Consider the following 18601-nt stretch of genomic DNA (forward strand, 5'->3'; position numbering starts at 1 on the left):
CAACTGGTGCGATCTCCCCAGGCCCCAGAGCTGGAGGTGGTGGCCTGCCCCAGTGAGCGGTGAGCCTGCCTCTCAGCCCGTGCCCGTGCTCCCTGCCACTGGCACCAACTCCAAGGCAGGTGCAGTGCCGACATTTTGCCTCCCCCTGCATGTGGCCAGATCGGCCAATCAGGGAAGGAGGCGGGCTGGCACTCCATCTTTCTTCCCCCTGCATGTGGCCAGGATTGGCCAATTAGGGAAGGGGGCAGGCTGTTTACAGCACCGGCCTGCTCTGGAGTGGAGAAAGATCGCTGCTGGGGAGCATGGATGGCAGGTCAGCAGCAGCAGCCAGGCCGGGAAGCCCCTTGTGTGGCGGGTGAGCAAGTGGCAGCAGCAGCAGAGCTGGGACTCCCAGGAGGCCCTTCACTTCAAGTGGCAGGCCAGCAAGCAACGGAGCAGCAGCAGGGCACCGAGCATCCATGGCAGCAGATACTTTTTACTGGTAACTTTACTGTAGTTTGTAAAACTCTTCTGCATTGGAAACGCTAATCAATCTACTAGAAATCACTCAAGGGTTCCTGGCAGATCCCCATCCCCTTCTACCTCCTGCCCACCCCTACTGTTGTGTGTTATGGTTGTGGTGGGGGCTGGGCTGGACCTCGGGTCTTGGGAGTTTTGAATGTTGGGATGTTTATCCTAGTGTGTATGACTTGTTCATCTTTACATTCATGCAAATTCAGTTGCTTTAATATTGGATCCTTTAGAGACAGAGGGGAGAGTGGGGGAAGAAACATGTGGGATGGGAATATTTTAAGTTTCATGTTGAAATGTTTCTGTTAAAGCATATTCGTGTAAATATACTTGTTTTCATATGCTTACATTCTTGTGAGTTCAGTTGCTGTGCCCTCAAGAATCTTCCTTCACAATGGTGTTTTTTTTTTTAAACTTGCAAAGGGAAGGAACTAGCCAAGGCACAGTCTTGTTTTTGTCTGCACAAAAAGCTATTTGTGTTTTTCATCTCTTGGGTGCTCATCAACCTTCTCCCCTCTTGTCTTGATTGAAAATTGTTTTTAGGGTTCTAAAGTGGGGCATTTCAATGGTTTTTAACTGAAAAGAAAAACTGTGTACAAATGGGAGGGGGGCCTCATAAGAAGGAACGTTACCCACTGAACAATTTGGTGCAGAGTTGTTTTTTGCCACCCTTTAAAAAACAGAGATGTTCCCCCTTCCCATCCTTTAATGAAGGGGCAAGTGTTGCATTAATTTTGTCTCCATGCAAAAGTGTGGAGTGCCTTGTTAAAATGAGACTTGCCCTTTGCAATAAATGTACAGTTATGTTTGGAATCCAAGTAAACATAAGTCTTCCTTCAAAATAAGATTTTTACTGCAAGAAAATTCTATTTTGGAATGAAAGGTATGCAAATGTGTTAAAAGGTATATGTTTATGTCTGTGTTTTACATATAATGTATACTAGATTGAAATGCTCACGGGCCCCTGCACATGCTGATTCGCCCCTAGCCCCACTCCCCACTAAGGACGTCCCTGCCCACTCATACACTTATTTCTTTATTTAGGCCGTTATTTACTTACAAATTAAAAAATAAAGCCATAGATTATCGGAAGTTATGTCACATCACTTCCCCTGCAATTATTGGATGTGACATCAATTTTCTTCCATGATTCTTTGATGTAAGGACAATTTCTGGGTTATTTTTAAAAATTTTTTAAAAACATTGGATGGTCAGTCTCACTTGTATTATACACAGAGAGTCCTACCATCCTCCTCCTCCTCCTCCTCCTCATTTATTCTTCATTATCCTTTCTTGTTTACACAGTCAGACAGGTTTTATTGACTGGTTTGTTTTATCCAGACATCGAGTCCTTCCCAAGGACCTGGGATGCCAGAATTTTATCATCAATACCGTTGGTTATTATAGATATCGTCGCGGAATATAGGCTGTTCCCAGTAAAGCTGCTTTTTGTAATTGGCTGGTGGTGATTTCTGTGGCCCCTATGGTGTTGAAGTGCTCTTCAAGGTCTTTTGGAACTGCACCCAGGGCATCAATTACCACTGGGATTATTTTGGTCTTTTTCTGCAACAGCCTTTCTATTTCAATTTGTAGATCTTTATATTTTGTGATTTTTTCTATTCCTTTTTCTTCTATTCTGCTATCCCCTGGTATTGCTATGTTGGTTATTTTAACTTGTTTTTCTTTCTTCTTGACTACAGTTATATCTGGTGTATTGTGTGGCAGATGTTTGTCTGTTTGTAGTTGGAAGTCCCATAATATTTTTACATCTTCGTTTTCTACAACTGTTTCAGTTGTATGGTCCCACCAATATTTGGCTACAGGTAGTTTGTATTTTTTACAGATGTTCCAGTGTATCATCCCTGCTACTTTGTCATGCCTTTCTTTGTAGTCAGTCTGTACGATCTTTTTACAACAGCTGATTAGGTGGTCTACGGTTTCATCTGCTTCTTTACAAAGGCGGCACTTGCTGTTGTTGACTTTGACGTTTTCTCTTATTTCATTTGTTCTTAGTGCCTGTTCTTGCGCAGCCAGTATTAAACCCTCTGTTTCTTTCTTCTAGTTGCCATTCTTAAGCCATTGCCAGGTCTTGATGATGTTTGATTTTCCACTTATATTGTGCAAATATTGACCATGCAGGGGCTCATTTTTCCATTTTTCTGCTCGGTTCTTGACTTGTTCTTTCTTGTAGGCCTGCTTTGTTTCATTGGGGTTGAATAGTTTCGCATTATTGACCATTTGAAGTGCATCTTCTTCACTGTCCTTGATATATTCTTCAAGGCCTCTTTTCTCCTCCTCTACTATTTGATGGACTTGCAGCATTCCTCTTCCACCTGAGCTGCAAGGGAGGTATAGCCTATCGACATCACTGCGGGGGTGCAGAGCATGATTGATGGTTATGATTTTCCTGGTCTTACGATCTAGTGTCTCTAGCTCTGCCTCTGTCCAGTCTATTATTCCTGCAGTGTATCTGATAACAGGTATAGCCCAGGGGTTTATGGCTTGTATGGTGTTCCCACCATTGAGTTTGGACTTGAGGATTTTTCTAACTTTCCTGATGTATTCACTTCCAATTTTTCTTTTAACTTCAGTGTGTGCGATGTTATCAGCCTGGAGAATGCCCAAGTATTTGAAAGGTTCTTTCACTTCCAGGTTCTTGATCTTGCTTCCATTGGGCAGTTCTATTCCTTCTGCTTTTCCTATTTTCCCTCTGTTCATTATTAATGCAGCACACTTGTCTAGTCCAAACTCCATTGCTATATTGCTACTGAATATACGGACAGTGTTTAGCAGTGATTCGATTTCTGACTAGGACTTTCCATACAACTCCAGATCGTCCTGTACAGCAGATGGTTGATTTTACTTGTTATTTGAGATGTTTGGTATCCGAGGTCTGTTTCATTTAGTATTTGTGGAAGTGGGGTCATGGCGATTACAAACAACAGAGGGGATAGTGAGTCCCCTTGGAAAATACCTCTTCTAATGCTAACCTGTCCAAGTGTCTCGCCATTGATTGTTAACTGTGTACTCCACATGCTCATTGCTTTTTAAAAAATAAATATCTGAATGTTTTTGCTGACACCAGTTGTTTCTAACCATTTTAGTATCCATGTGTGAGGCAATGAATTGAAGTCTTTCTTGTAGTCAATCCATGCAACACTTAGATTTGTTTTTCTTCTCTTGCAATTTTCTAAAATCATTTTGTCAATCAGCAGCTGGTCTTTTGTGCCTCTGGTGTTCGGGCAATTTCCTTTCTGTTCAACTGGAAGCTGTTTGTTAGTTAATAAGTGTTGCATCACTTCATCTGCTATTATTCCAGTTAATAATTTGAACATGGTTGGCAGGCAGGTTATCGGTCTATAATTACTTGGAACTGCACCTTTTGCTGGGTCTTTCATGATGAGATGAGTTTTCCCAGTTGTTAGCCATTGTTCAATATCACCTCCTTGCAAAATGTGATGGAACTGTTTTGATAGTTGTTTATGAAGGCTTGTTAGGTGTTTAAGCCAAAAGCCATGCAGTTCATCGTCGCCCGGAGCAGTCCAATTTTTAATTCTCTTTGCTCTTTCACTTATTAATTCTGGTGTTATTATTAGATCTTGCATTTGTTGGTTACATTTTTTGACCTCTTTCATCCAGCCTGCTTTTTTATTATAATCTATTGGATTGTCCCATAATTTCCCCCAGAATTGCACTGTTTCTTCTTTATTTGGTGTTTCTACGTTTCTTGCAGTTTCTCCTTCTATGCTTTGGTAGAAACGTCTCTGATTCGACAGGAATTGGAGATTCTGCCTGTGTTGTGTAGTTCTGGCTTCATATCTGCTAATCTTCTTTGACACTGCTGTTATTTGCTGCTTTATTGTTTCCAGGACTTCTCTAATTTTCCTTGATTCTAGGTGGTATTTTTGGATCAAATACTGTTTGGTGTTTTCATTCTTCAGCTTCTTGTCTTTCATATCTTTCAATTTACTAGCATCTGATCTAAGCCTGGAGATTTTATTTTCTAATCTAATCTTCCATTTAGGTGATGTACTGCTCTCTTTTTTTACAGGTCCATTGATCTTATATCCCAGCTCTTGTGTTGTTATTGTTGCTGCACTGTACATTAGTTGGTTTGTTTCTTGCAAATTCTTGGTTGTTATTTCTGCAAGTGCAGCATTGACATCTTTTAATACCTGAGCAAGTTGGTTTTTTTGCAACTGTTTTTAGAGCAGGAAGTTGAACCCTGGTGGTTGTTTGGTTCATGTGCTCAGTTATTTTTTGCTTTAGTTCTTGTTGCTTTTCTGTTAAACGGCATTGGGGTTTTTGAGGTGAAGGCAAAGGGGAGGTTGCCTGGTTTTGATTTTGAAACAGTTCAGCAACAGTGGCATCCTCTATTTCCAACACCTCCTCCACCTGCGCCTGAGCAACTGCTTCAGTTGGTGGTAATTCTTCTTCCATATCTTGAGCCTGTGTTGCTCTTTGCAGTTCTTCCAGCTCCACTCCTGTGAATACTTTATTTCTTATTATGAATCTTCTCTGGTCTGCTAGCCTTTGTTCTGTTATGTCTGTATCTGGATGCATCTCTTTCCAAATTTGGTACATTCTTTTTAAATAACCTCTTCTAGTTGGACTAGACTTGTAATAGCAGATCATTATTTCCTTGTTGGCATTTTTCGTATATTTTTTTCGGTTAAGCGACGTTTCTTCCAGTAACTTTGCTGTCTTCAGCCCTGGTTGCTCAAGTGAAGATCCTGAGTCCTGTTGCCCACTTGCCACCAGATGTCCAGGGACTCCAGCACCTGGCGCGGTCCTTGTTGACCCGGGCGACGACCGATCCGGTATAGATTTATTAAAGTTACGTCTCACCATATTGTTGATGGGAGAGGCACTCTTTGTCTGGCTCCTCTGGTGAGACCTGTCCAGTATGGTTGGACCTCTGGCATAGCTCTCACCTTCCTCAGAGCACGCAAGCCCCACAACCATGCCAAGGTAGTGCCTCTCTGGGGGATTATTATTATTATTATTATTTTACATTTATATCCCGCTCTTCCTCCAAGGAGCTCAGAGCGGTGTACTACATACTTGAGTTTCTTTTTCACAACCACCCTGTGAAGTAAGTTAGGTGTAGAGATAAGTGACTGGCCCAGAGTCACCCAGCTTGTTTCATGGCTGAATGGCGATTTGAACTCGGGTCACCCTGGTCCTAGGCCAGCACTCTAACCACCACACCACGCTGGCTCCTTATTACTTGTGTGCCAGCCTTCAGAGCTCCCTGTCTAGCCATTTGGTGCGTGTGTGGGGGTGATTTTTAAAAAATCCTCCCATATAATTCTATGGGGATTTTCATTGAAAATTATAGGATTTTCTTATGGAAAACTAAGACTGCAATTCTGAAAGGTCCAAAGGACAAGACACAAATATCTATAGTTCTGGACTGGATCAGATTAATATCTGATTTGTAATTTGCAATTCTGCACAGTCCTAGTATCTTTTACACAGGCCAAGTTCATAACTTCTCTGGATCACAAGCTCATAGGCCCATGCAAAAATTCAGCTTTGAAGCCAAATCATCTACACATCACCATCCCTGGCTCCATGGGGACAGAGCCACCCCCAGCACTTACCGCCATATAGAGCAGCCCTGTGCACAGCACTGGAAAGTGTCGTTACAGAGATTCAGATCTGAAGGAAGCCTCAATGATCTCTTAGCAGGTGCATGGTGGCAGGTAGAAATTATAAAGCTTTATGGGGAGAGCACTGGGAAAGATTACACTTCCCAGCACTTGCTGTGCACCGTGCAAGACTTCACCGAGGCTTTCCAGGGCTCTGAATCTCTTTAACAGTGCACCCTGCACAGGAAGACTTTGTGCAGAGGGAAGTGCAGGGAGTTGCTACTACCTTCCCAGGGGCCAGAGTGAGGTGCCAATGATTTGGCTTTGATGCTTCAAAAGCAAATCATTACACAGGCCTCAGGGGCTGAGCCACCACTGCATGAATGGGTTCAAAGAAGCCGACCTGCTACACTCAGGGGCCATGACTCATGCTCCAGCCACACCACCTGCATCTGATGTCAGACATAGGGGGTGTGGTCTCGCTCACAAACGGGGCTGTGTGCCACATTTGCGAGGAAATTCTGGCCAGTGCCACATTCGCAGAGTAACCGGGAGTGGTTGCCGTTGACCAACGCCACTTACAGGCCTACAGTCTTACTATTTCACTTTAATGAAGTTGAATAAATTTGAGCAAGAATATGTTTCACATTCTACAGCAAATGCTGCACCTAACTCCTGATCTTTAATGGGACAATACCTCCAAAGAACATTTGAGGGTTACTTCTAGTTCCGCTTTGTTCAGCATTATGCTCCAATGTACCTCCACTAGATATCAAGGGTTTTGTTCTGGTTCCATAAGCATCAACATAGAAGAGAGACTTGAGTAACAAAGTAGGAAGTCGGGACAAGAAATTATATTTCTGGTGGATTTTTTTTTTTTTTTTAAACTGGGAGGTTATGCCAAGGATGAGGAGCATAACAAGATTTGGAGTTGTTGATTAAGGAAAAACAAGATCATGGGTATTTCCAGAAGTGATCCTAAGAATGCCTTGTAATCTGGAATATTGATTGATTGATCATATTTATATACTACTTGATATGCGTATCTCTAGGTGGTATACACAACTTAAACATCCTGCATCCGATCTCCTGATGGTCTCTCCCACCAGTTTCATGTAGATGTTAAAAAACATTGGAGACAATATGGAGTTACCCTCCCTCCATCAATTCCCAAATTGGAGATCATCCATTAGGTCAATCAAGGCAGTATCCACCTGATAGCCCATCCGAAAGCTAGTTTGTAATGGGTCTAAATAATCCGTTTTCTCCAAGACAACCCTCTCAATGACCTTGCCAAGCCATGGTAGGTTGTAAACAGGCCTATAGTTCCTTAAATCTGAGGGATCCAATACAGGCTTCTTCAGAAGAAGTCTAATGATTTCCTCCTTAAGGCAAGGAGCCATCCTGCCCCCCCTCAGATAAGCATTGATAAAATCTACCAGGCCTTCTATAACAACCTCCCTGACATATAGTACAAGCCTATGTCAGACAAGAGTCAAGAGAACAGTTGGTAGGCCACACCATTCCATGCAGCTTATCCACATCATCAAGAGTCACAAACTTAAACTGATACAGCTTAACCACATAAAAGGAGTTTCTGGACATCTACACAAAAGACACTGCAGTAACTGTGGGGTCTGAGTCTAAGTCATCCTGAATATGAGAGATTTTATCCACAGAGAACTCATTAAAAATATCCCAGTGGGTAATTGATGGTTCCAGTCACCTTAAGTGGCACAGCAGGAAAATGCTTGACTAATAAGCAGAAGGTTGCTGGTTCAAATCCCTGCTGCTACTATATTGGGCAGCAGTGATATAGGAAGATGCTGAAAGGCATCATCTCATACTGTGCAGGAGGAGGCAATGGCAAACCCCTCCTGTATTCTACCAAAAAAACCCACAGGGCTCTGTGGGCTCTAAGAGTCAAAATCGACTTGACAGCACACTTTACCTTACCTTTAATTGATGGTTCCAAATTCTGGTTAAATGGATGAAGGGCAAGCACTAGTCCTCTCACAACTCTCTTCTTTGCCGCACATATTACCTATGCATATATATTTAAATGCACTTTATGTTGTAATCTGTCATATTCGAGTCAAGTCTGAGGTGATTCTCACAATCAGGCAAAATCGAGCTAAGGGACCCTAGCCCAATTTTGCCCGTGCGTGAGAACCACTGGACTCGCAGCCAAACCCGGGTTCACCAAAGCGGGTAACCCACTAAAACTACCCTTCCCTAAGCCCATGTTAGTAGAACGAGCACTCCACTAACCCGGGCTTTTGGATCGTGTGTTGCTGCAGCACAGCTCCTCATGAATAGACCCCTGACCGGGAGGCTAAAAAGCAGCCTCCCAGCTCGGGGGTCTCTCCAGCATGCTCTGCGTGCTCATGCAGGGCATGCTGGAACTTCTGGGGGCCACGCAGCCCCCGATCCCCACAGCCCTGCTGGACCCACTCTCCCTGCTTAACCCCTATTGGTGGTTCTCAATGATCGTGGAAACCACCTCATTATCTACTTGCACTAGAGTTGTCTACATTGCACTTTAGCCCCCGTAGTTCTTCTGTATGCGGTTTCAACCTTTCCCCAAAAACTGTGTGGGTAGTGAAATAATATATACTATAACAGCCCTGAGAAATTTTAAGGAGGAGGAGGAGGACATTCATGTTTTACTGGAGAAGAGTCAGAAATGGAATTTGTATCACACAGTGCTGGCAATGCTGTAGAAAAGCACAGAGAAATCACAATTAGTGTCCTGGGTTCTCCCTAGACACTAATGTCTGTGTATGGGGGCGAAGGATGGTGTTGCTACAACAAGTCCACATGGGAATAGAGGAGTAGTCCCTCTATCATGGCCCAAAGGAACCACTTGGGAGACTGGAGACTGCCCAAACCATGCAAGTTGGCCATTGCTGCTCTGGTCAATGGAGTGTAACATTTGAACTATGACATTTTCAAGAACAGTATGCCAAAAATCATTTTATTTATCTGTGACATTGTTACCAAGATACCCTTTTTGGGGGCTCCCAGGAGCATCCCTACACCTGACTTGGACCTATAGGCTTGTCGTTTCCATTTTCTCTCTCTCTGAACTCACAGGATCATGGCCTCACCATTTGCTTACCTGAACTAACTCACAGGGATATGTCACTTGGCAGGAAGCATGGAGAAAGGTAACTCTAGGTGAAGTTTGACTTGCAACTGAAAGAGGACTATTCCTCTGCTGTCTTCTCTAATTTCAGCCCAGGTGAGGAAGCCGAAGTAGACATGAGTTAATGAAATGCTAGTTTCTTAACAGGGATAGCCAAATACTCCCCTCCACATTGGCACATCAGATTAGCTTCAAGCTTATCGCCTTCGCAGGAAGGAATAAGATAAGAGGTAGCAGGCTCATCTCTCTCTAACAGAAGCATTAATAGGTGACCCAAGGCTTGGGAGGTACATGTTTTAAAATATTCCAGCACCTATCAAGGTCTTCCTGACCACACAAGATAAACCCTAATGTGCCCATTCCCTCTATCCTGCATAGGTTTCACAGACCTATTCACTTCATTGTGCTTCTAGAGCATACCCACTGAAGTTTGAACAAGACAAAATGTATTGTTTTGTCCATCATGGATGTCACCCTTTTCAGCAGAAAGGTGTGGTCAACATTTGGCCCAGCGCAAGATATGACCCATTTCTATACTCAAGACCACCAAGCTTCTCTAGATTCACCCACTGCATATTCGTGCATCTGAGCATCAGCTATACCATCCTGCTGTGACTTGGCTGTCACGCCTGTCACGCTTTTTGCCTCCAGACCAGCCCTGTTTCCAGGTCCGATCTGTGCAGCATGCTCGGCTGCAGTGAGGGACTTGTCTCCTGAGATCAGGCCTCCTTTGGACATTTTCTGGCTCCCTGACCTGCGAGGGTTACCCAGGTCCCCGTTCCTGCATCCTGACTCCCTGCCTGTCCCTGAGATGAGAGGTCTCTTGACATTGGTTGAGTAACAAGTGTCCAAACACATTGGAAGGAATTAGGTATACCAATCCCTGCTCTGAAATACCTTGTTCCCCTCTCTTCCTGCTCCCCTTTAAAGTCTAAAGCTGTTCTCGAAGACCATTTCTCTGGTCAGCCTTGAGTGGATTTAATTCGGATCTCAAGCTAAAACATCTCTTCGTGAGTTTCAGTTTAGTCCTATTGATTTATTAGCTTTGTTAGTTTTACTAGTTTACATTGTGTTGCTTATTAATCAAAATTTATCTTATGTACCCCTAAACCCTAAAATAAACCTGATTGTATTTGAACTTCAACTCTCTGTCAGTCATTTCCAAGACCAAAGCTTTGTACACATTTATTCTGCAATTAGCTGCTTGCTCTAAGATTCGCTGGTTCCCCACACAAGCCCAAAAGTCAGTCTGGGTTGGTTTGTCACTACCCCAGAGCAGTATCATTAACAACACAATCAACAACCTGTTACTCTGAAGTCATGGAGGCAAAAGTCCCCAATCAATTGATCAATATACATAGATAAGAATTTATTTACAAGGTAGAAGCCATCAGGTCTGAGACAAACTTTGGAGAAAACTGCAGAACTTGCAATTACAACAGCTATGGAACGGAACTGCCAGCACTCTGCGGCTGAGGTCCTGACTAATGTATTATGGGCACTATGTGAGATATGTGTGTTTGTGCTGCGGTACAAACAGCTAACTCAGCCATTGCATGGGGAATATTTTTACTAATTTTCCTCTGGAAGCACCCTGTGTCCAGTGTTCCCTCTAAAGTGTGCGCGTGCTCACAAGTTTTTTTATGTCAGCTCAGTAGATTTTAGATCCTGCTCAGGTTGAATCAGGAAGGCCCCACTCGGAATGCAGGTGCACACATACTGCCTAAATACTGCTGCCCAGAACAAAACTCATTCTGCACACAGATGAAAAAAAATTAGAGAGAACACTGTGTGTGTCACCTGAAAATATGTCCCTAAGGGTCACAGAGCCCTCAGGGACATCTTTTTGTGTGGCACAGGTTGCTTTCCAAGTAAGGGGAGATTGGAGAATTCTTCCCACTACAAGTGCTGGTGCTGCAACACTGTGCTGCATGCTTAGCAACACTTGTGTGACTTCATGCAATGCTGCATTAGTCAGGATGTCAGCTGTGTTTCTTTTTCCTCTCTTCCTAGTAATGAATCGCATATAACGCTACCTGTGAAACGATATCATTGTGCTATGTGTCTCCTTACCCCACCTCATGTAATTACTTGTTGAAAGCAGGATGGCATAAACCAGGGGTCCCCAACCTGTGGTCCAGATGTTGCTGACTGACAACTCCCAACACCCCAAGCCACAATTTATTGTGGCTGGGGATTATGGGAGTTGTAGTCCAGAAACATCTGGAGGCCCACAGGTTGGGAACCCCTGGTGTAAAGAAAATCATCCTCATCATTCTTTTCCAGCAGTTGCTCATTTGGACTCAATTGTGCGAAACAAACATTTTCTTTTTATCATGGTTGCATTGTGCATAAATAATTGTTTAAGTGGACAGCTGATCTACTAACATTCTATCTACAGCTCCAGTAAGTAATGCATTGAGACAACATAGATAAAACAATCTCCAGAACAGCATGTTTACAGAATCTCTCTTCAGAATAAGAATACTTCTTAAGCAGCATTAAATCTTCCACTGAAATATTACAAACATTATTTCCTGCAATTATACTTTCAACTGTTTGTATTATACACCCCACTATGTTTGCTTTGTATATTTACATGAGTTAGGCAAGGATGAGTTCACAACAGTAATTATAACTTAATTATTCAATCTAACTTTTAAAGGAGCTTGCTGTTAACTGATGCCGAAGGAACATTAACATTAGAGTGCAAACATTTCTTAAAACAATTTATAGAAAAGGTCAAAACAATTAATATAAAAAATTGTGGCTTTAATTCTATACTGCTGTGCTCCAATAGTCTCTAAAAATGAGTTCATAAGGATCATTTAATGTTGACTGTTCATCACTTAGCACATATTTTGAATATACTATTATGTTGGTAAAAATCACAGCAGAAGAAAACTGAATTATTTCTCCATCTTTTCAGTGCTATAGAGTGGTGGCATTCGTATTAGTCACTGCACAAACAGAAAACCAGGAGAACGATTATTCCAGAATATGGCAGTGATCTTGTGTAAGTATCCTTAATCACAACAGCTCCAAGAATCCTTCTCTTTTGTACAGTTAAAATCCACCTTTGGAAAAATGACTAGCACATGAACAATAAAAGGTGTGCATTATTCACACATCCATCCAAATGCATATATGACCAATTCCTGTGATTCCTCCACCTTGCTTTTCAGCTCCAAATAATCTTATTAGTAAGGTTTATGGGAGCAAAAACATGCTCAGAACTCTGGCTTAAATCTCATGCAATGGTGAATCTATCATCTTTAACAAAGAGGCTTCTTAGCTTGCATGAATGAAGGCCAAAATATGTTCCCTAACACCACTCTGAAGACTCAGATCCCCATAGAGGAATGAAAGCAATGAAAACTTATTTTCTCAATATTTTGATTGTGATTTTTTTTTAAATTTAATTTTAAAAAAGGCACATACTATACCTATGACAATTCTGTGCCACCATCCTCAGAACTGGTCACAACATCCTATCATTGTGAGAAATCTGCACTGATTGATCTATATTCCAGATAAAAATGCAAAAAAAAATTGCTACATTTAACTTGTTTTTGTTTTATAACTCACAACAGCAGCAGCAATGTAATGGACACAGGTATGCTATACATGCATCTTACTTTTTTTTTTTAAAAGAAAAAGAGGGATGTCTTTGGAATACATTCTTGTACATAGGCCTGTTTAACGGTTTAAAGAGTCAGTGTCAGCTGATGACCTTTTGCTCCCTAAAACATGGCACCAAATGGCACTTCCTCCCTCCCTTCCTCTTCCTCTTTTTTCTTTTAAAATCACACACAAAATTCCTTCTTTTCAAGTCTCTTTTCTGTTACCAAAAAGAAGAAAAATATTGGGGTGCCATAAGTTTGCCTTCCTGCAGGCATAAATGGTGATGGCTGCCAAGCTGGGCCTTTTTCATCCTGGGCTCCTGGGGCACAAGCCTCCAATGTTTTGCTGAGTGCCCTGGTTCTCTGGCACATTGTTGCTGGTGGTGTTGTGTTTGGACGAGCTGGAGGAACCAGAGGTGCACCTAGGTAATTTTGGAGCCAGGACCTAAACACCTTTGCCCCCCCCCCAAGATAGGCATTATCCTCTACACACACAGACATACACACAGACACAGACAATTTTGAACATGGAACATGGTATTATTTTTAAAACAGACCATACAGAAACAGCAGATCTCTCTTGGAGTCCCAACATGTTCTCCCTCTCTCTCTCACCCCACCAACTCCAAGACCCCATCCCCAACATAACAGGAGCAGTACTGAACCCCCATCCCCACACCAAAGCACCCAGAAACAGACCATACAGAAGCAACAGATCCATCTTGGAGACCCAGCATGTGCGCTCTCGCACCCGCTCTCTCTCTCTCTGCTCCCCACCCACTCCAAGACCCCAACCCCCAGCAAACTTTTGATTCAGTTTACCTGTTGACTCAGTCTACCTGTTGTTGCTCAGATCTTGCTCACATGACATGTAGGTGGTTGGGAGTGCGCGTGTAGTTGGCAACAAGGGAGGCAGGAGTTTCATGCTCACAACTGGGCTTCCCATTCTGCAGTGTTCCATCCGAATGCAGCACTGGAAGCTGTATTACATCCAACCAGAGTTGAAGAACAAAGCTCCTCCCTCTCTCTGGTGGTGATTGGCTGTGTGGGCTGTTCTTCAAACCTATGTCGTTAGGCTGGATCAATTTCAGTTTGTGACTTCTGAAGATGTGGACCACCTGTTGTGATGCCTACCACCTGTTCTCTTGACCATTGTCTGACATGGCTTGACTCTTGTCCAGCATGGCTTGACCCTTGATCGCTTGACCCTTGTACTACTATCTGGCGGAGGTGGGGTTGTTGTAGAAGGCCTGACAGATATTATAAATGCTTATCTGAGGGAGGGCAGGATGCCTCCTTGCCTTAAGGTGGCAATCTTTAGAGCTAATAACCCTGCATTGGATCCCTCAGAGTTAAGCAGCTATAGGCCTATCTCCAACCTTTCGTGGTTGGGCAAGATAATTGAGAGAGTGAAAGGGAGCTCAGACAGTTTTGCAGGTAACTGATTGTTTAGACCCATTACAATCTAGCTTTATGGTGGGCTATGTGGGGGAGACTGCCTTGGTCAGCATGATGGATGACAGAGGAAGTGTGACTGTCACACTTCCCCAGAAGGAACAGCTCCACAGTCTGGTAGTGCTTCTGGATCCAAACCTTTCACTGGTGACCAAGGTTGAGGTGATGGCCAGAGGTGCTTTCTATCAGCTTTGGCTGATATGCCAGCTATGTCTGTTCCTTGAGATAAAACAACCTCAGAACAGTGGTACACATGCTGATAATCTCTGGAATACTACTGCAATAAGCTCTATGTAGGGTTGCCTTTGTACATAGTCTGGAAACTGCAGGTTGGTCTCTGGGTCATCTCGAAGAGGCCATATTATTTCTATACTAAAAGAGCTACACTGGCTACCGATAAGTTTCTGGACAAAACACAAGGTGCTAATTATAACCTATAAAGCCCTAAACAACTTAAGTCCAGGGTATTCAAGAGAGGTCTGTCATCATCTGGAGAGGTCTGTCTGTAGTTGCCACCGGCTCATGTGGGGACAGGTCTTCTCTGTTGCTGCCCCAAGACTCTATGGAATGTGCTCCCTGCAGCAATAAGAGCCTCCCCATTTCTGGCAACCTTTAAAAAGTATTTAAAGACTTGTTTTTTCATCCAAGCTTTAAAATGGATTGTGGTTTTAAATTGTTTAAATAAGAAATAATGTCAGTTTCTCCCCCTGCTCAATTTCTCCATGAATCTTGCTGATCTCTCTTGCAGGCTTTTGATGTGAGAGGCAGTGGCTGCAGCAGCTCTTAATGAAGGCATACTGGAGGGCATACTGGAGGGGAGCTGAGGAATCACTGTCTCTAGTGATCCTGGGGGGATGGGTGGAGTTGAGGGGGGGAGCAGAAGGCAAGCTACAGACAACATCTTCACAAGGGGGTGTTTACTTAGTTACACTGAAAGACCAAGGAAACTGTGTTTCCTGAGTCTCCTCCATGTTATTAAAGGGAAAATAGCCTGAGCTGGGAGGACCAGGAAGATTAAGAATAGTGTGTGGAGAATAAAGTGCCTTTTTCTTTTGGTGGGGCATGATGACCCTGATCTTATGGTACTTCAGTTTTAGAGATATCGGGCAGATCTGTGACATCCCTTAAATTAAGGTAGGGATAAAAGCACCCCAACACCCTTGCCAGGAAAGATTCCATCTGCCTTCAAACCCTTGCTCTTTAATCCTGGTTGTATGGATGGAAGCCTCAGAATAATTAGCAATGGTGCCAACACATGTGCTGAGGGCCTTTTTCTTTCTTCCACCATTAACTGCAGAATTGTGTTTTTTATCCTACGATTAACTGCAGAGTTAATCGGGTTCTTCTCCCACCCCATCAAAAGTAAAAGGCACTTTGCTGAATGAACAGAGACTCCTGAACAGTAGCAGAGACTCAAAAATGTATTCAAAAAGATAGTGACAGAGAGGACGGGGAGTGATATTAGTGATAGCGAAAAATAAAAGGTACAAAGCAATGGAAGATAATCTGGTGGATGGTTATAAAGAACAAATGTGAAAAGCGCAGGAGAAACGTTAAATCTGTGAAGATGTTAGGTGCAGAATTATACAATAAACCTTTGGTTTTCAATTGGTGGGTCATGTCCTACAGTTGGGCCAGTTTGGACAATAACTCTCTGGTCCACATGATTAAAAGCACAGCATGCCAAGTGCACACCTTGTGTGACATTTTTTACAACATCCCTTTTTTCATAACATCCTATGGGAAAGGGCTGTTCATCCAAATGACAGCTCTACATATACTCCAATACAAGTTCATACTTCTGTTTGGACAAACAATGCCCCCCTGCCCCACAATAAAGGGATGTGCAGGGAGGGTGCCAGGACATTGCCAAAGGTGGCGTGATGAGTACATGCATGGTGCATTCCTCTTTTGTGTGGGTCAGGGAGATAGCATCCAAATGGCTCCACTGTAAACTAAGATACTATCTTTTGTTCCAAATATTTTGATTTAATTTAATTATTTAATTATATTAAAATTTATAGACCAACTCCAAAGGTTCTAGGCAGTTCATGGATTTTTTCCCCACAAAAGGGAAATTCAAACTACCAGCTGGTTCTGAAAAAAAGTTGAAAACTTCTCAATAAATCATCAAGTTAGAGGATGGATTGTAGCAACATATTTTGAGAGTGATGCTATTAGTTTACAGTATCCCCCTCCCCCCGTTTTAATTTGTCATCCTTCAATATTTTCTTTCATTGTTAAAATCAATCACTGTCTTCCCCCTTTAGATTGTCTCTTTTTTAAAGTGAGCTGGACAAAGTCCAATAGCTTCAAAGCTGTGAAAAGGAAGCGGTGGTTTCTGCAGCACAGATGTACCTTCTAACGCCTTCATTTCACAGTAGTGCACACAAAAGAGTGAAGCCATTTTAAAACAATTATGTAGCAAATATCTGCACATATTGAATTCTTCTTCTGAGGCATGACCTTCTTTGTTGTGGCACCCTGCCTCACTCACTCCAGAAAGGCTCACTGGGCTCACCCTCTGATGTAATTCTGGTGCCAGGCAGAGACCTTTACAGTATATCTCCCCAGATATCAAACCTTTTAAATGGATATTGATTTTTAAATGTGCTGTGATTATAAACTGATCTTTTCACACTGTGTCTTATTGCTTAGTTTTTATAATTTTTATTGTTTATGCATTTTAATTTTTAAACTTTGGAGCTACCTTAAAGCACGTGTATAGGTCAGAATATACATATATTTAATAAATATTCATGTCCATTCATTCACCTGCAGGTTAGATGATATTCTCCACTCCCACAGAGATGTGAAATGAGATTTGTTGCATGAAGTCAGCCACCAAAAGAACATGATGGACAGCAATTTCCATATGTGTCCATTAACTGAAGTTTGTGCATTGGCAATTGTTGGTTGGAAAATTTAATGTAGCAGAACAGTCAAAGATCTGTGCAGAAGCCATTTGCTGCACTGGAGTGGGGAAAAACTGTTTTAATGATTCAAAGTCCTTTCAGTTTCAGAAACATATGCAAGTACCTTGGGGTTGTCAAGTTCACAACTATATTATATGATTACCTGGTAGACTTCCAAGGCGGGCAGACATGCCGAGTCCGGAGTGGAGGACTGGTCTACCCACCAACCCCAATTGGTAGATCAGCTCTCCCTGGAAAAATGATGCCATTTTGAGGCCCGTTTTCCCAGCACTCCCCAGAAAAATGGGCCTCAAAATGGTGGTCAAATCACCCAAATCGATTCGAGTCATTCAAGGGTGATTCGGTGAGACAGCTGGCTAAGCTGGCCATTTTCAACAAATCAATTCAATGTTTCTGTGATTCAGTTTGTGCACACCTTGAAACTGTACTCCCTCCCAACACTATTTCCAGGGCTGCAACTGAGTAGTGTGTGAATCCTGAAAATGCAAGGAGGTGGCAACAGGTTGTGGAAGAGAACTCAAGCTAGGGTGAATGCTTATGAGGAAGCACAAGCTGGTGGCAAGGTAACAGGGGTCCTCACAAGCTATATGAGGCAGTGGGGGCAGGGTGGCAAATGGACTTGTGAAGGCATGTATGGCAGCAATAAGGTTGCAATTGTACTTACCAGGGAATGCAAGGTAGAAGTGAGATTATCAGGGCCTTGCATATAAGGTGGTGGCAGACTGCCTTTGAACACAGAGGTTTTGCATCAGAAATATACTGTCTACAAATGGGAAGACTCCACTTAACCAGCATGGGTAAGCTCTTCCCCATAGTGTCATCAGATTTTCCTTTCTAAAACATCTGGAAATTTAGTAATCCTAGAACCTTCATTTTAAAATGAGAGTTAAGATGCTTTACATTTTCACTTGTGCTCTAAAAAGAATGGAAGTTGCAAGTTAAGGTGCCCATCCTAACCTTTGTGCCGTACAAGCTGTAAAGACTATATACAGTTTGGTATATGGCTTTAGAAATGAGACTCCATGTCCCCATACTTTGCCTTGATCAGAGATGCATCATTCGTCACGGGCATCTCTAGGAAGTGATTAGGGAAGCTGCACCTGTTAAATATCTGCCTGAATGCTGTTATGGACAATGGGTCCAATATTTTTCAACTCCCCACTCCTCAAATGAACAAAACTGCTCTGGCTAGGCTAGAGGCATGAACTTTGGGGGAAATTGTGGGAGATATATGAGCCAAGAAAACTACTTGCTTAGAGACAATGCTGTAAATACCTCTCTGACTGTCTAATTGCCTCCAAGCCATCTGGCCAGTTTCTCTTCTTTGCTATGTTT

General features: G+C 42.7%; 1 long non-coding RNA gene across 1 annotated transcript; it reads left to right on the top strand.

Moving 5' to 3' along the window:
- Positions 1 to 284: 284 nt before the first annotated feature.
- Positions 285 to 18096, top strand: LOC128339387 (uncharacterized). The gene is made up of 3 exons (XR_008313021.1): positions 285 to 481; positions 12182 to 12268; positions 17112 to 18096. It is a non-coding gene; the product is annotated as an uncharacterized LOC128339387 (long non-coding RNA).
- The last annotated feature ends 505 nt before the right edge of the window (positions 18097 to 18601 follow it).

Source organism: Hemicordylus capensis, chromosome 1, assembly GCF_027244095.1.
Source record: "Hemicordylus capensis ecotype Gifberg chromosome 1, rHemCap1.1.pri, whole genome shotgun sequence".
NCBI lineage: Eukaryota > Metazoa > Chordata > Lepidosauria > Squamata > Cordylidae > Hemicordylus > Hemicordylus capensis.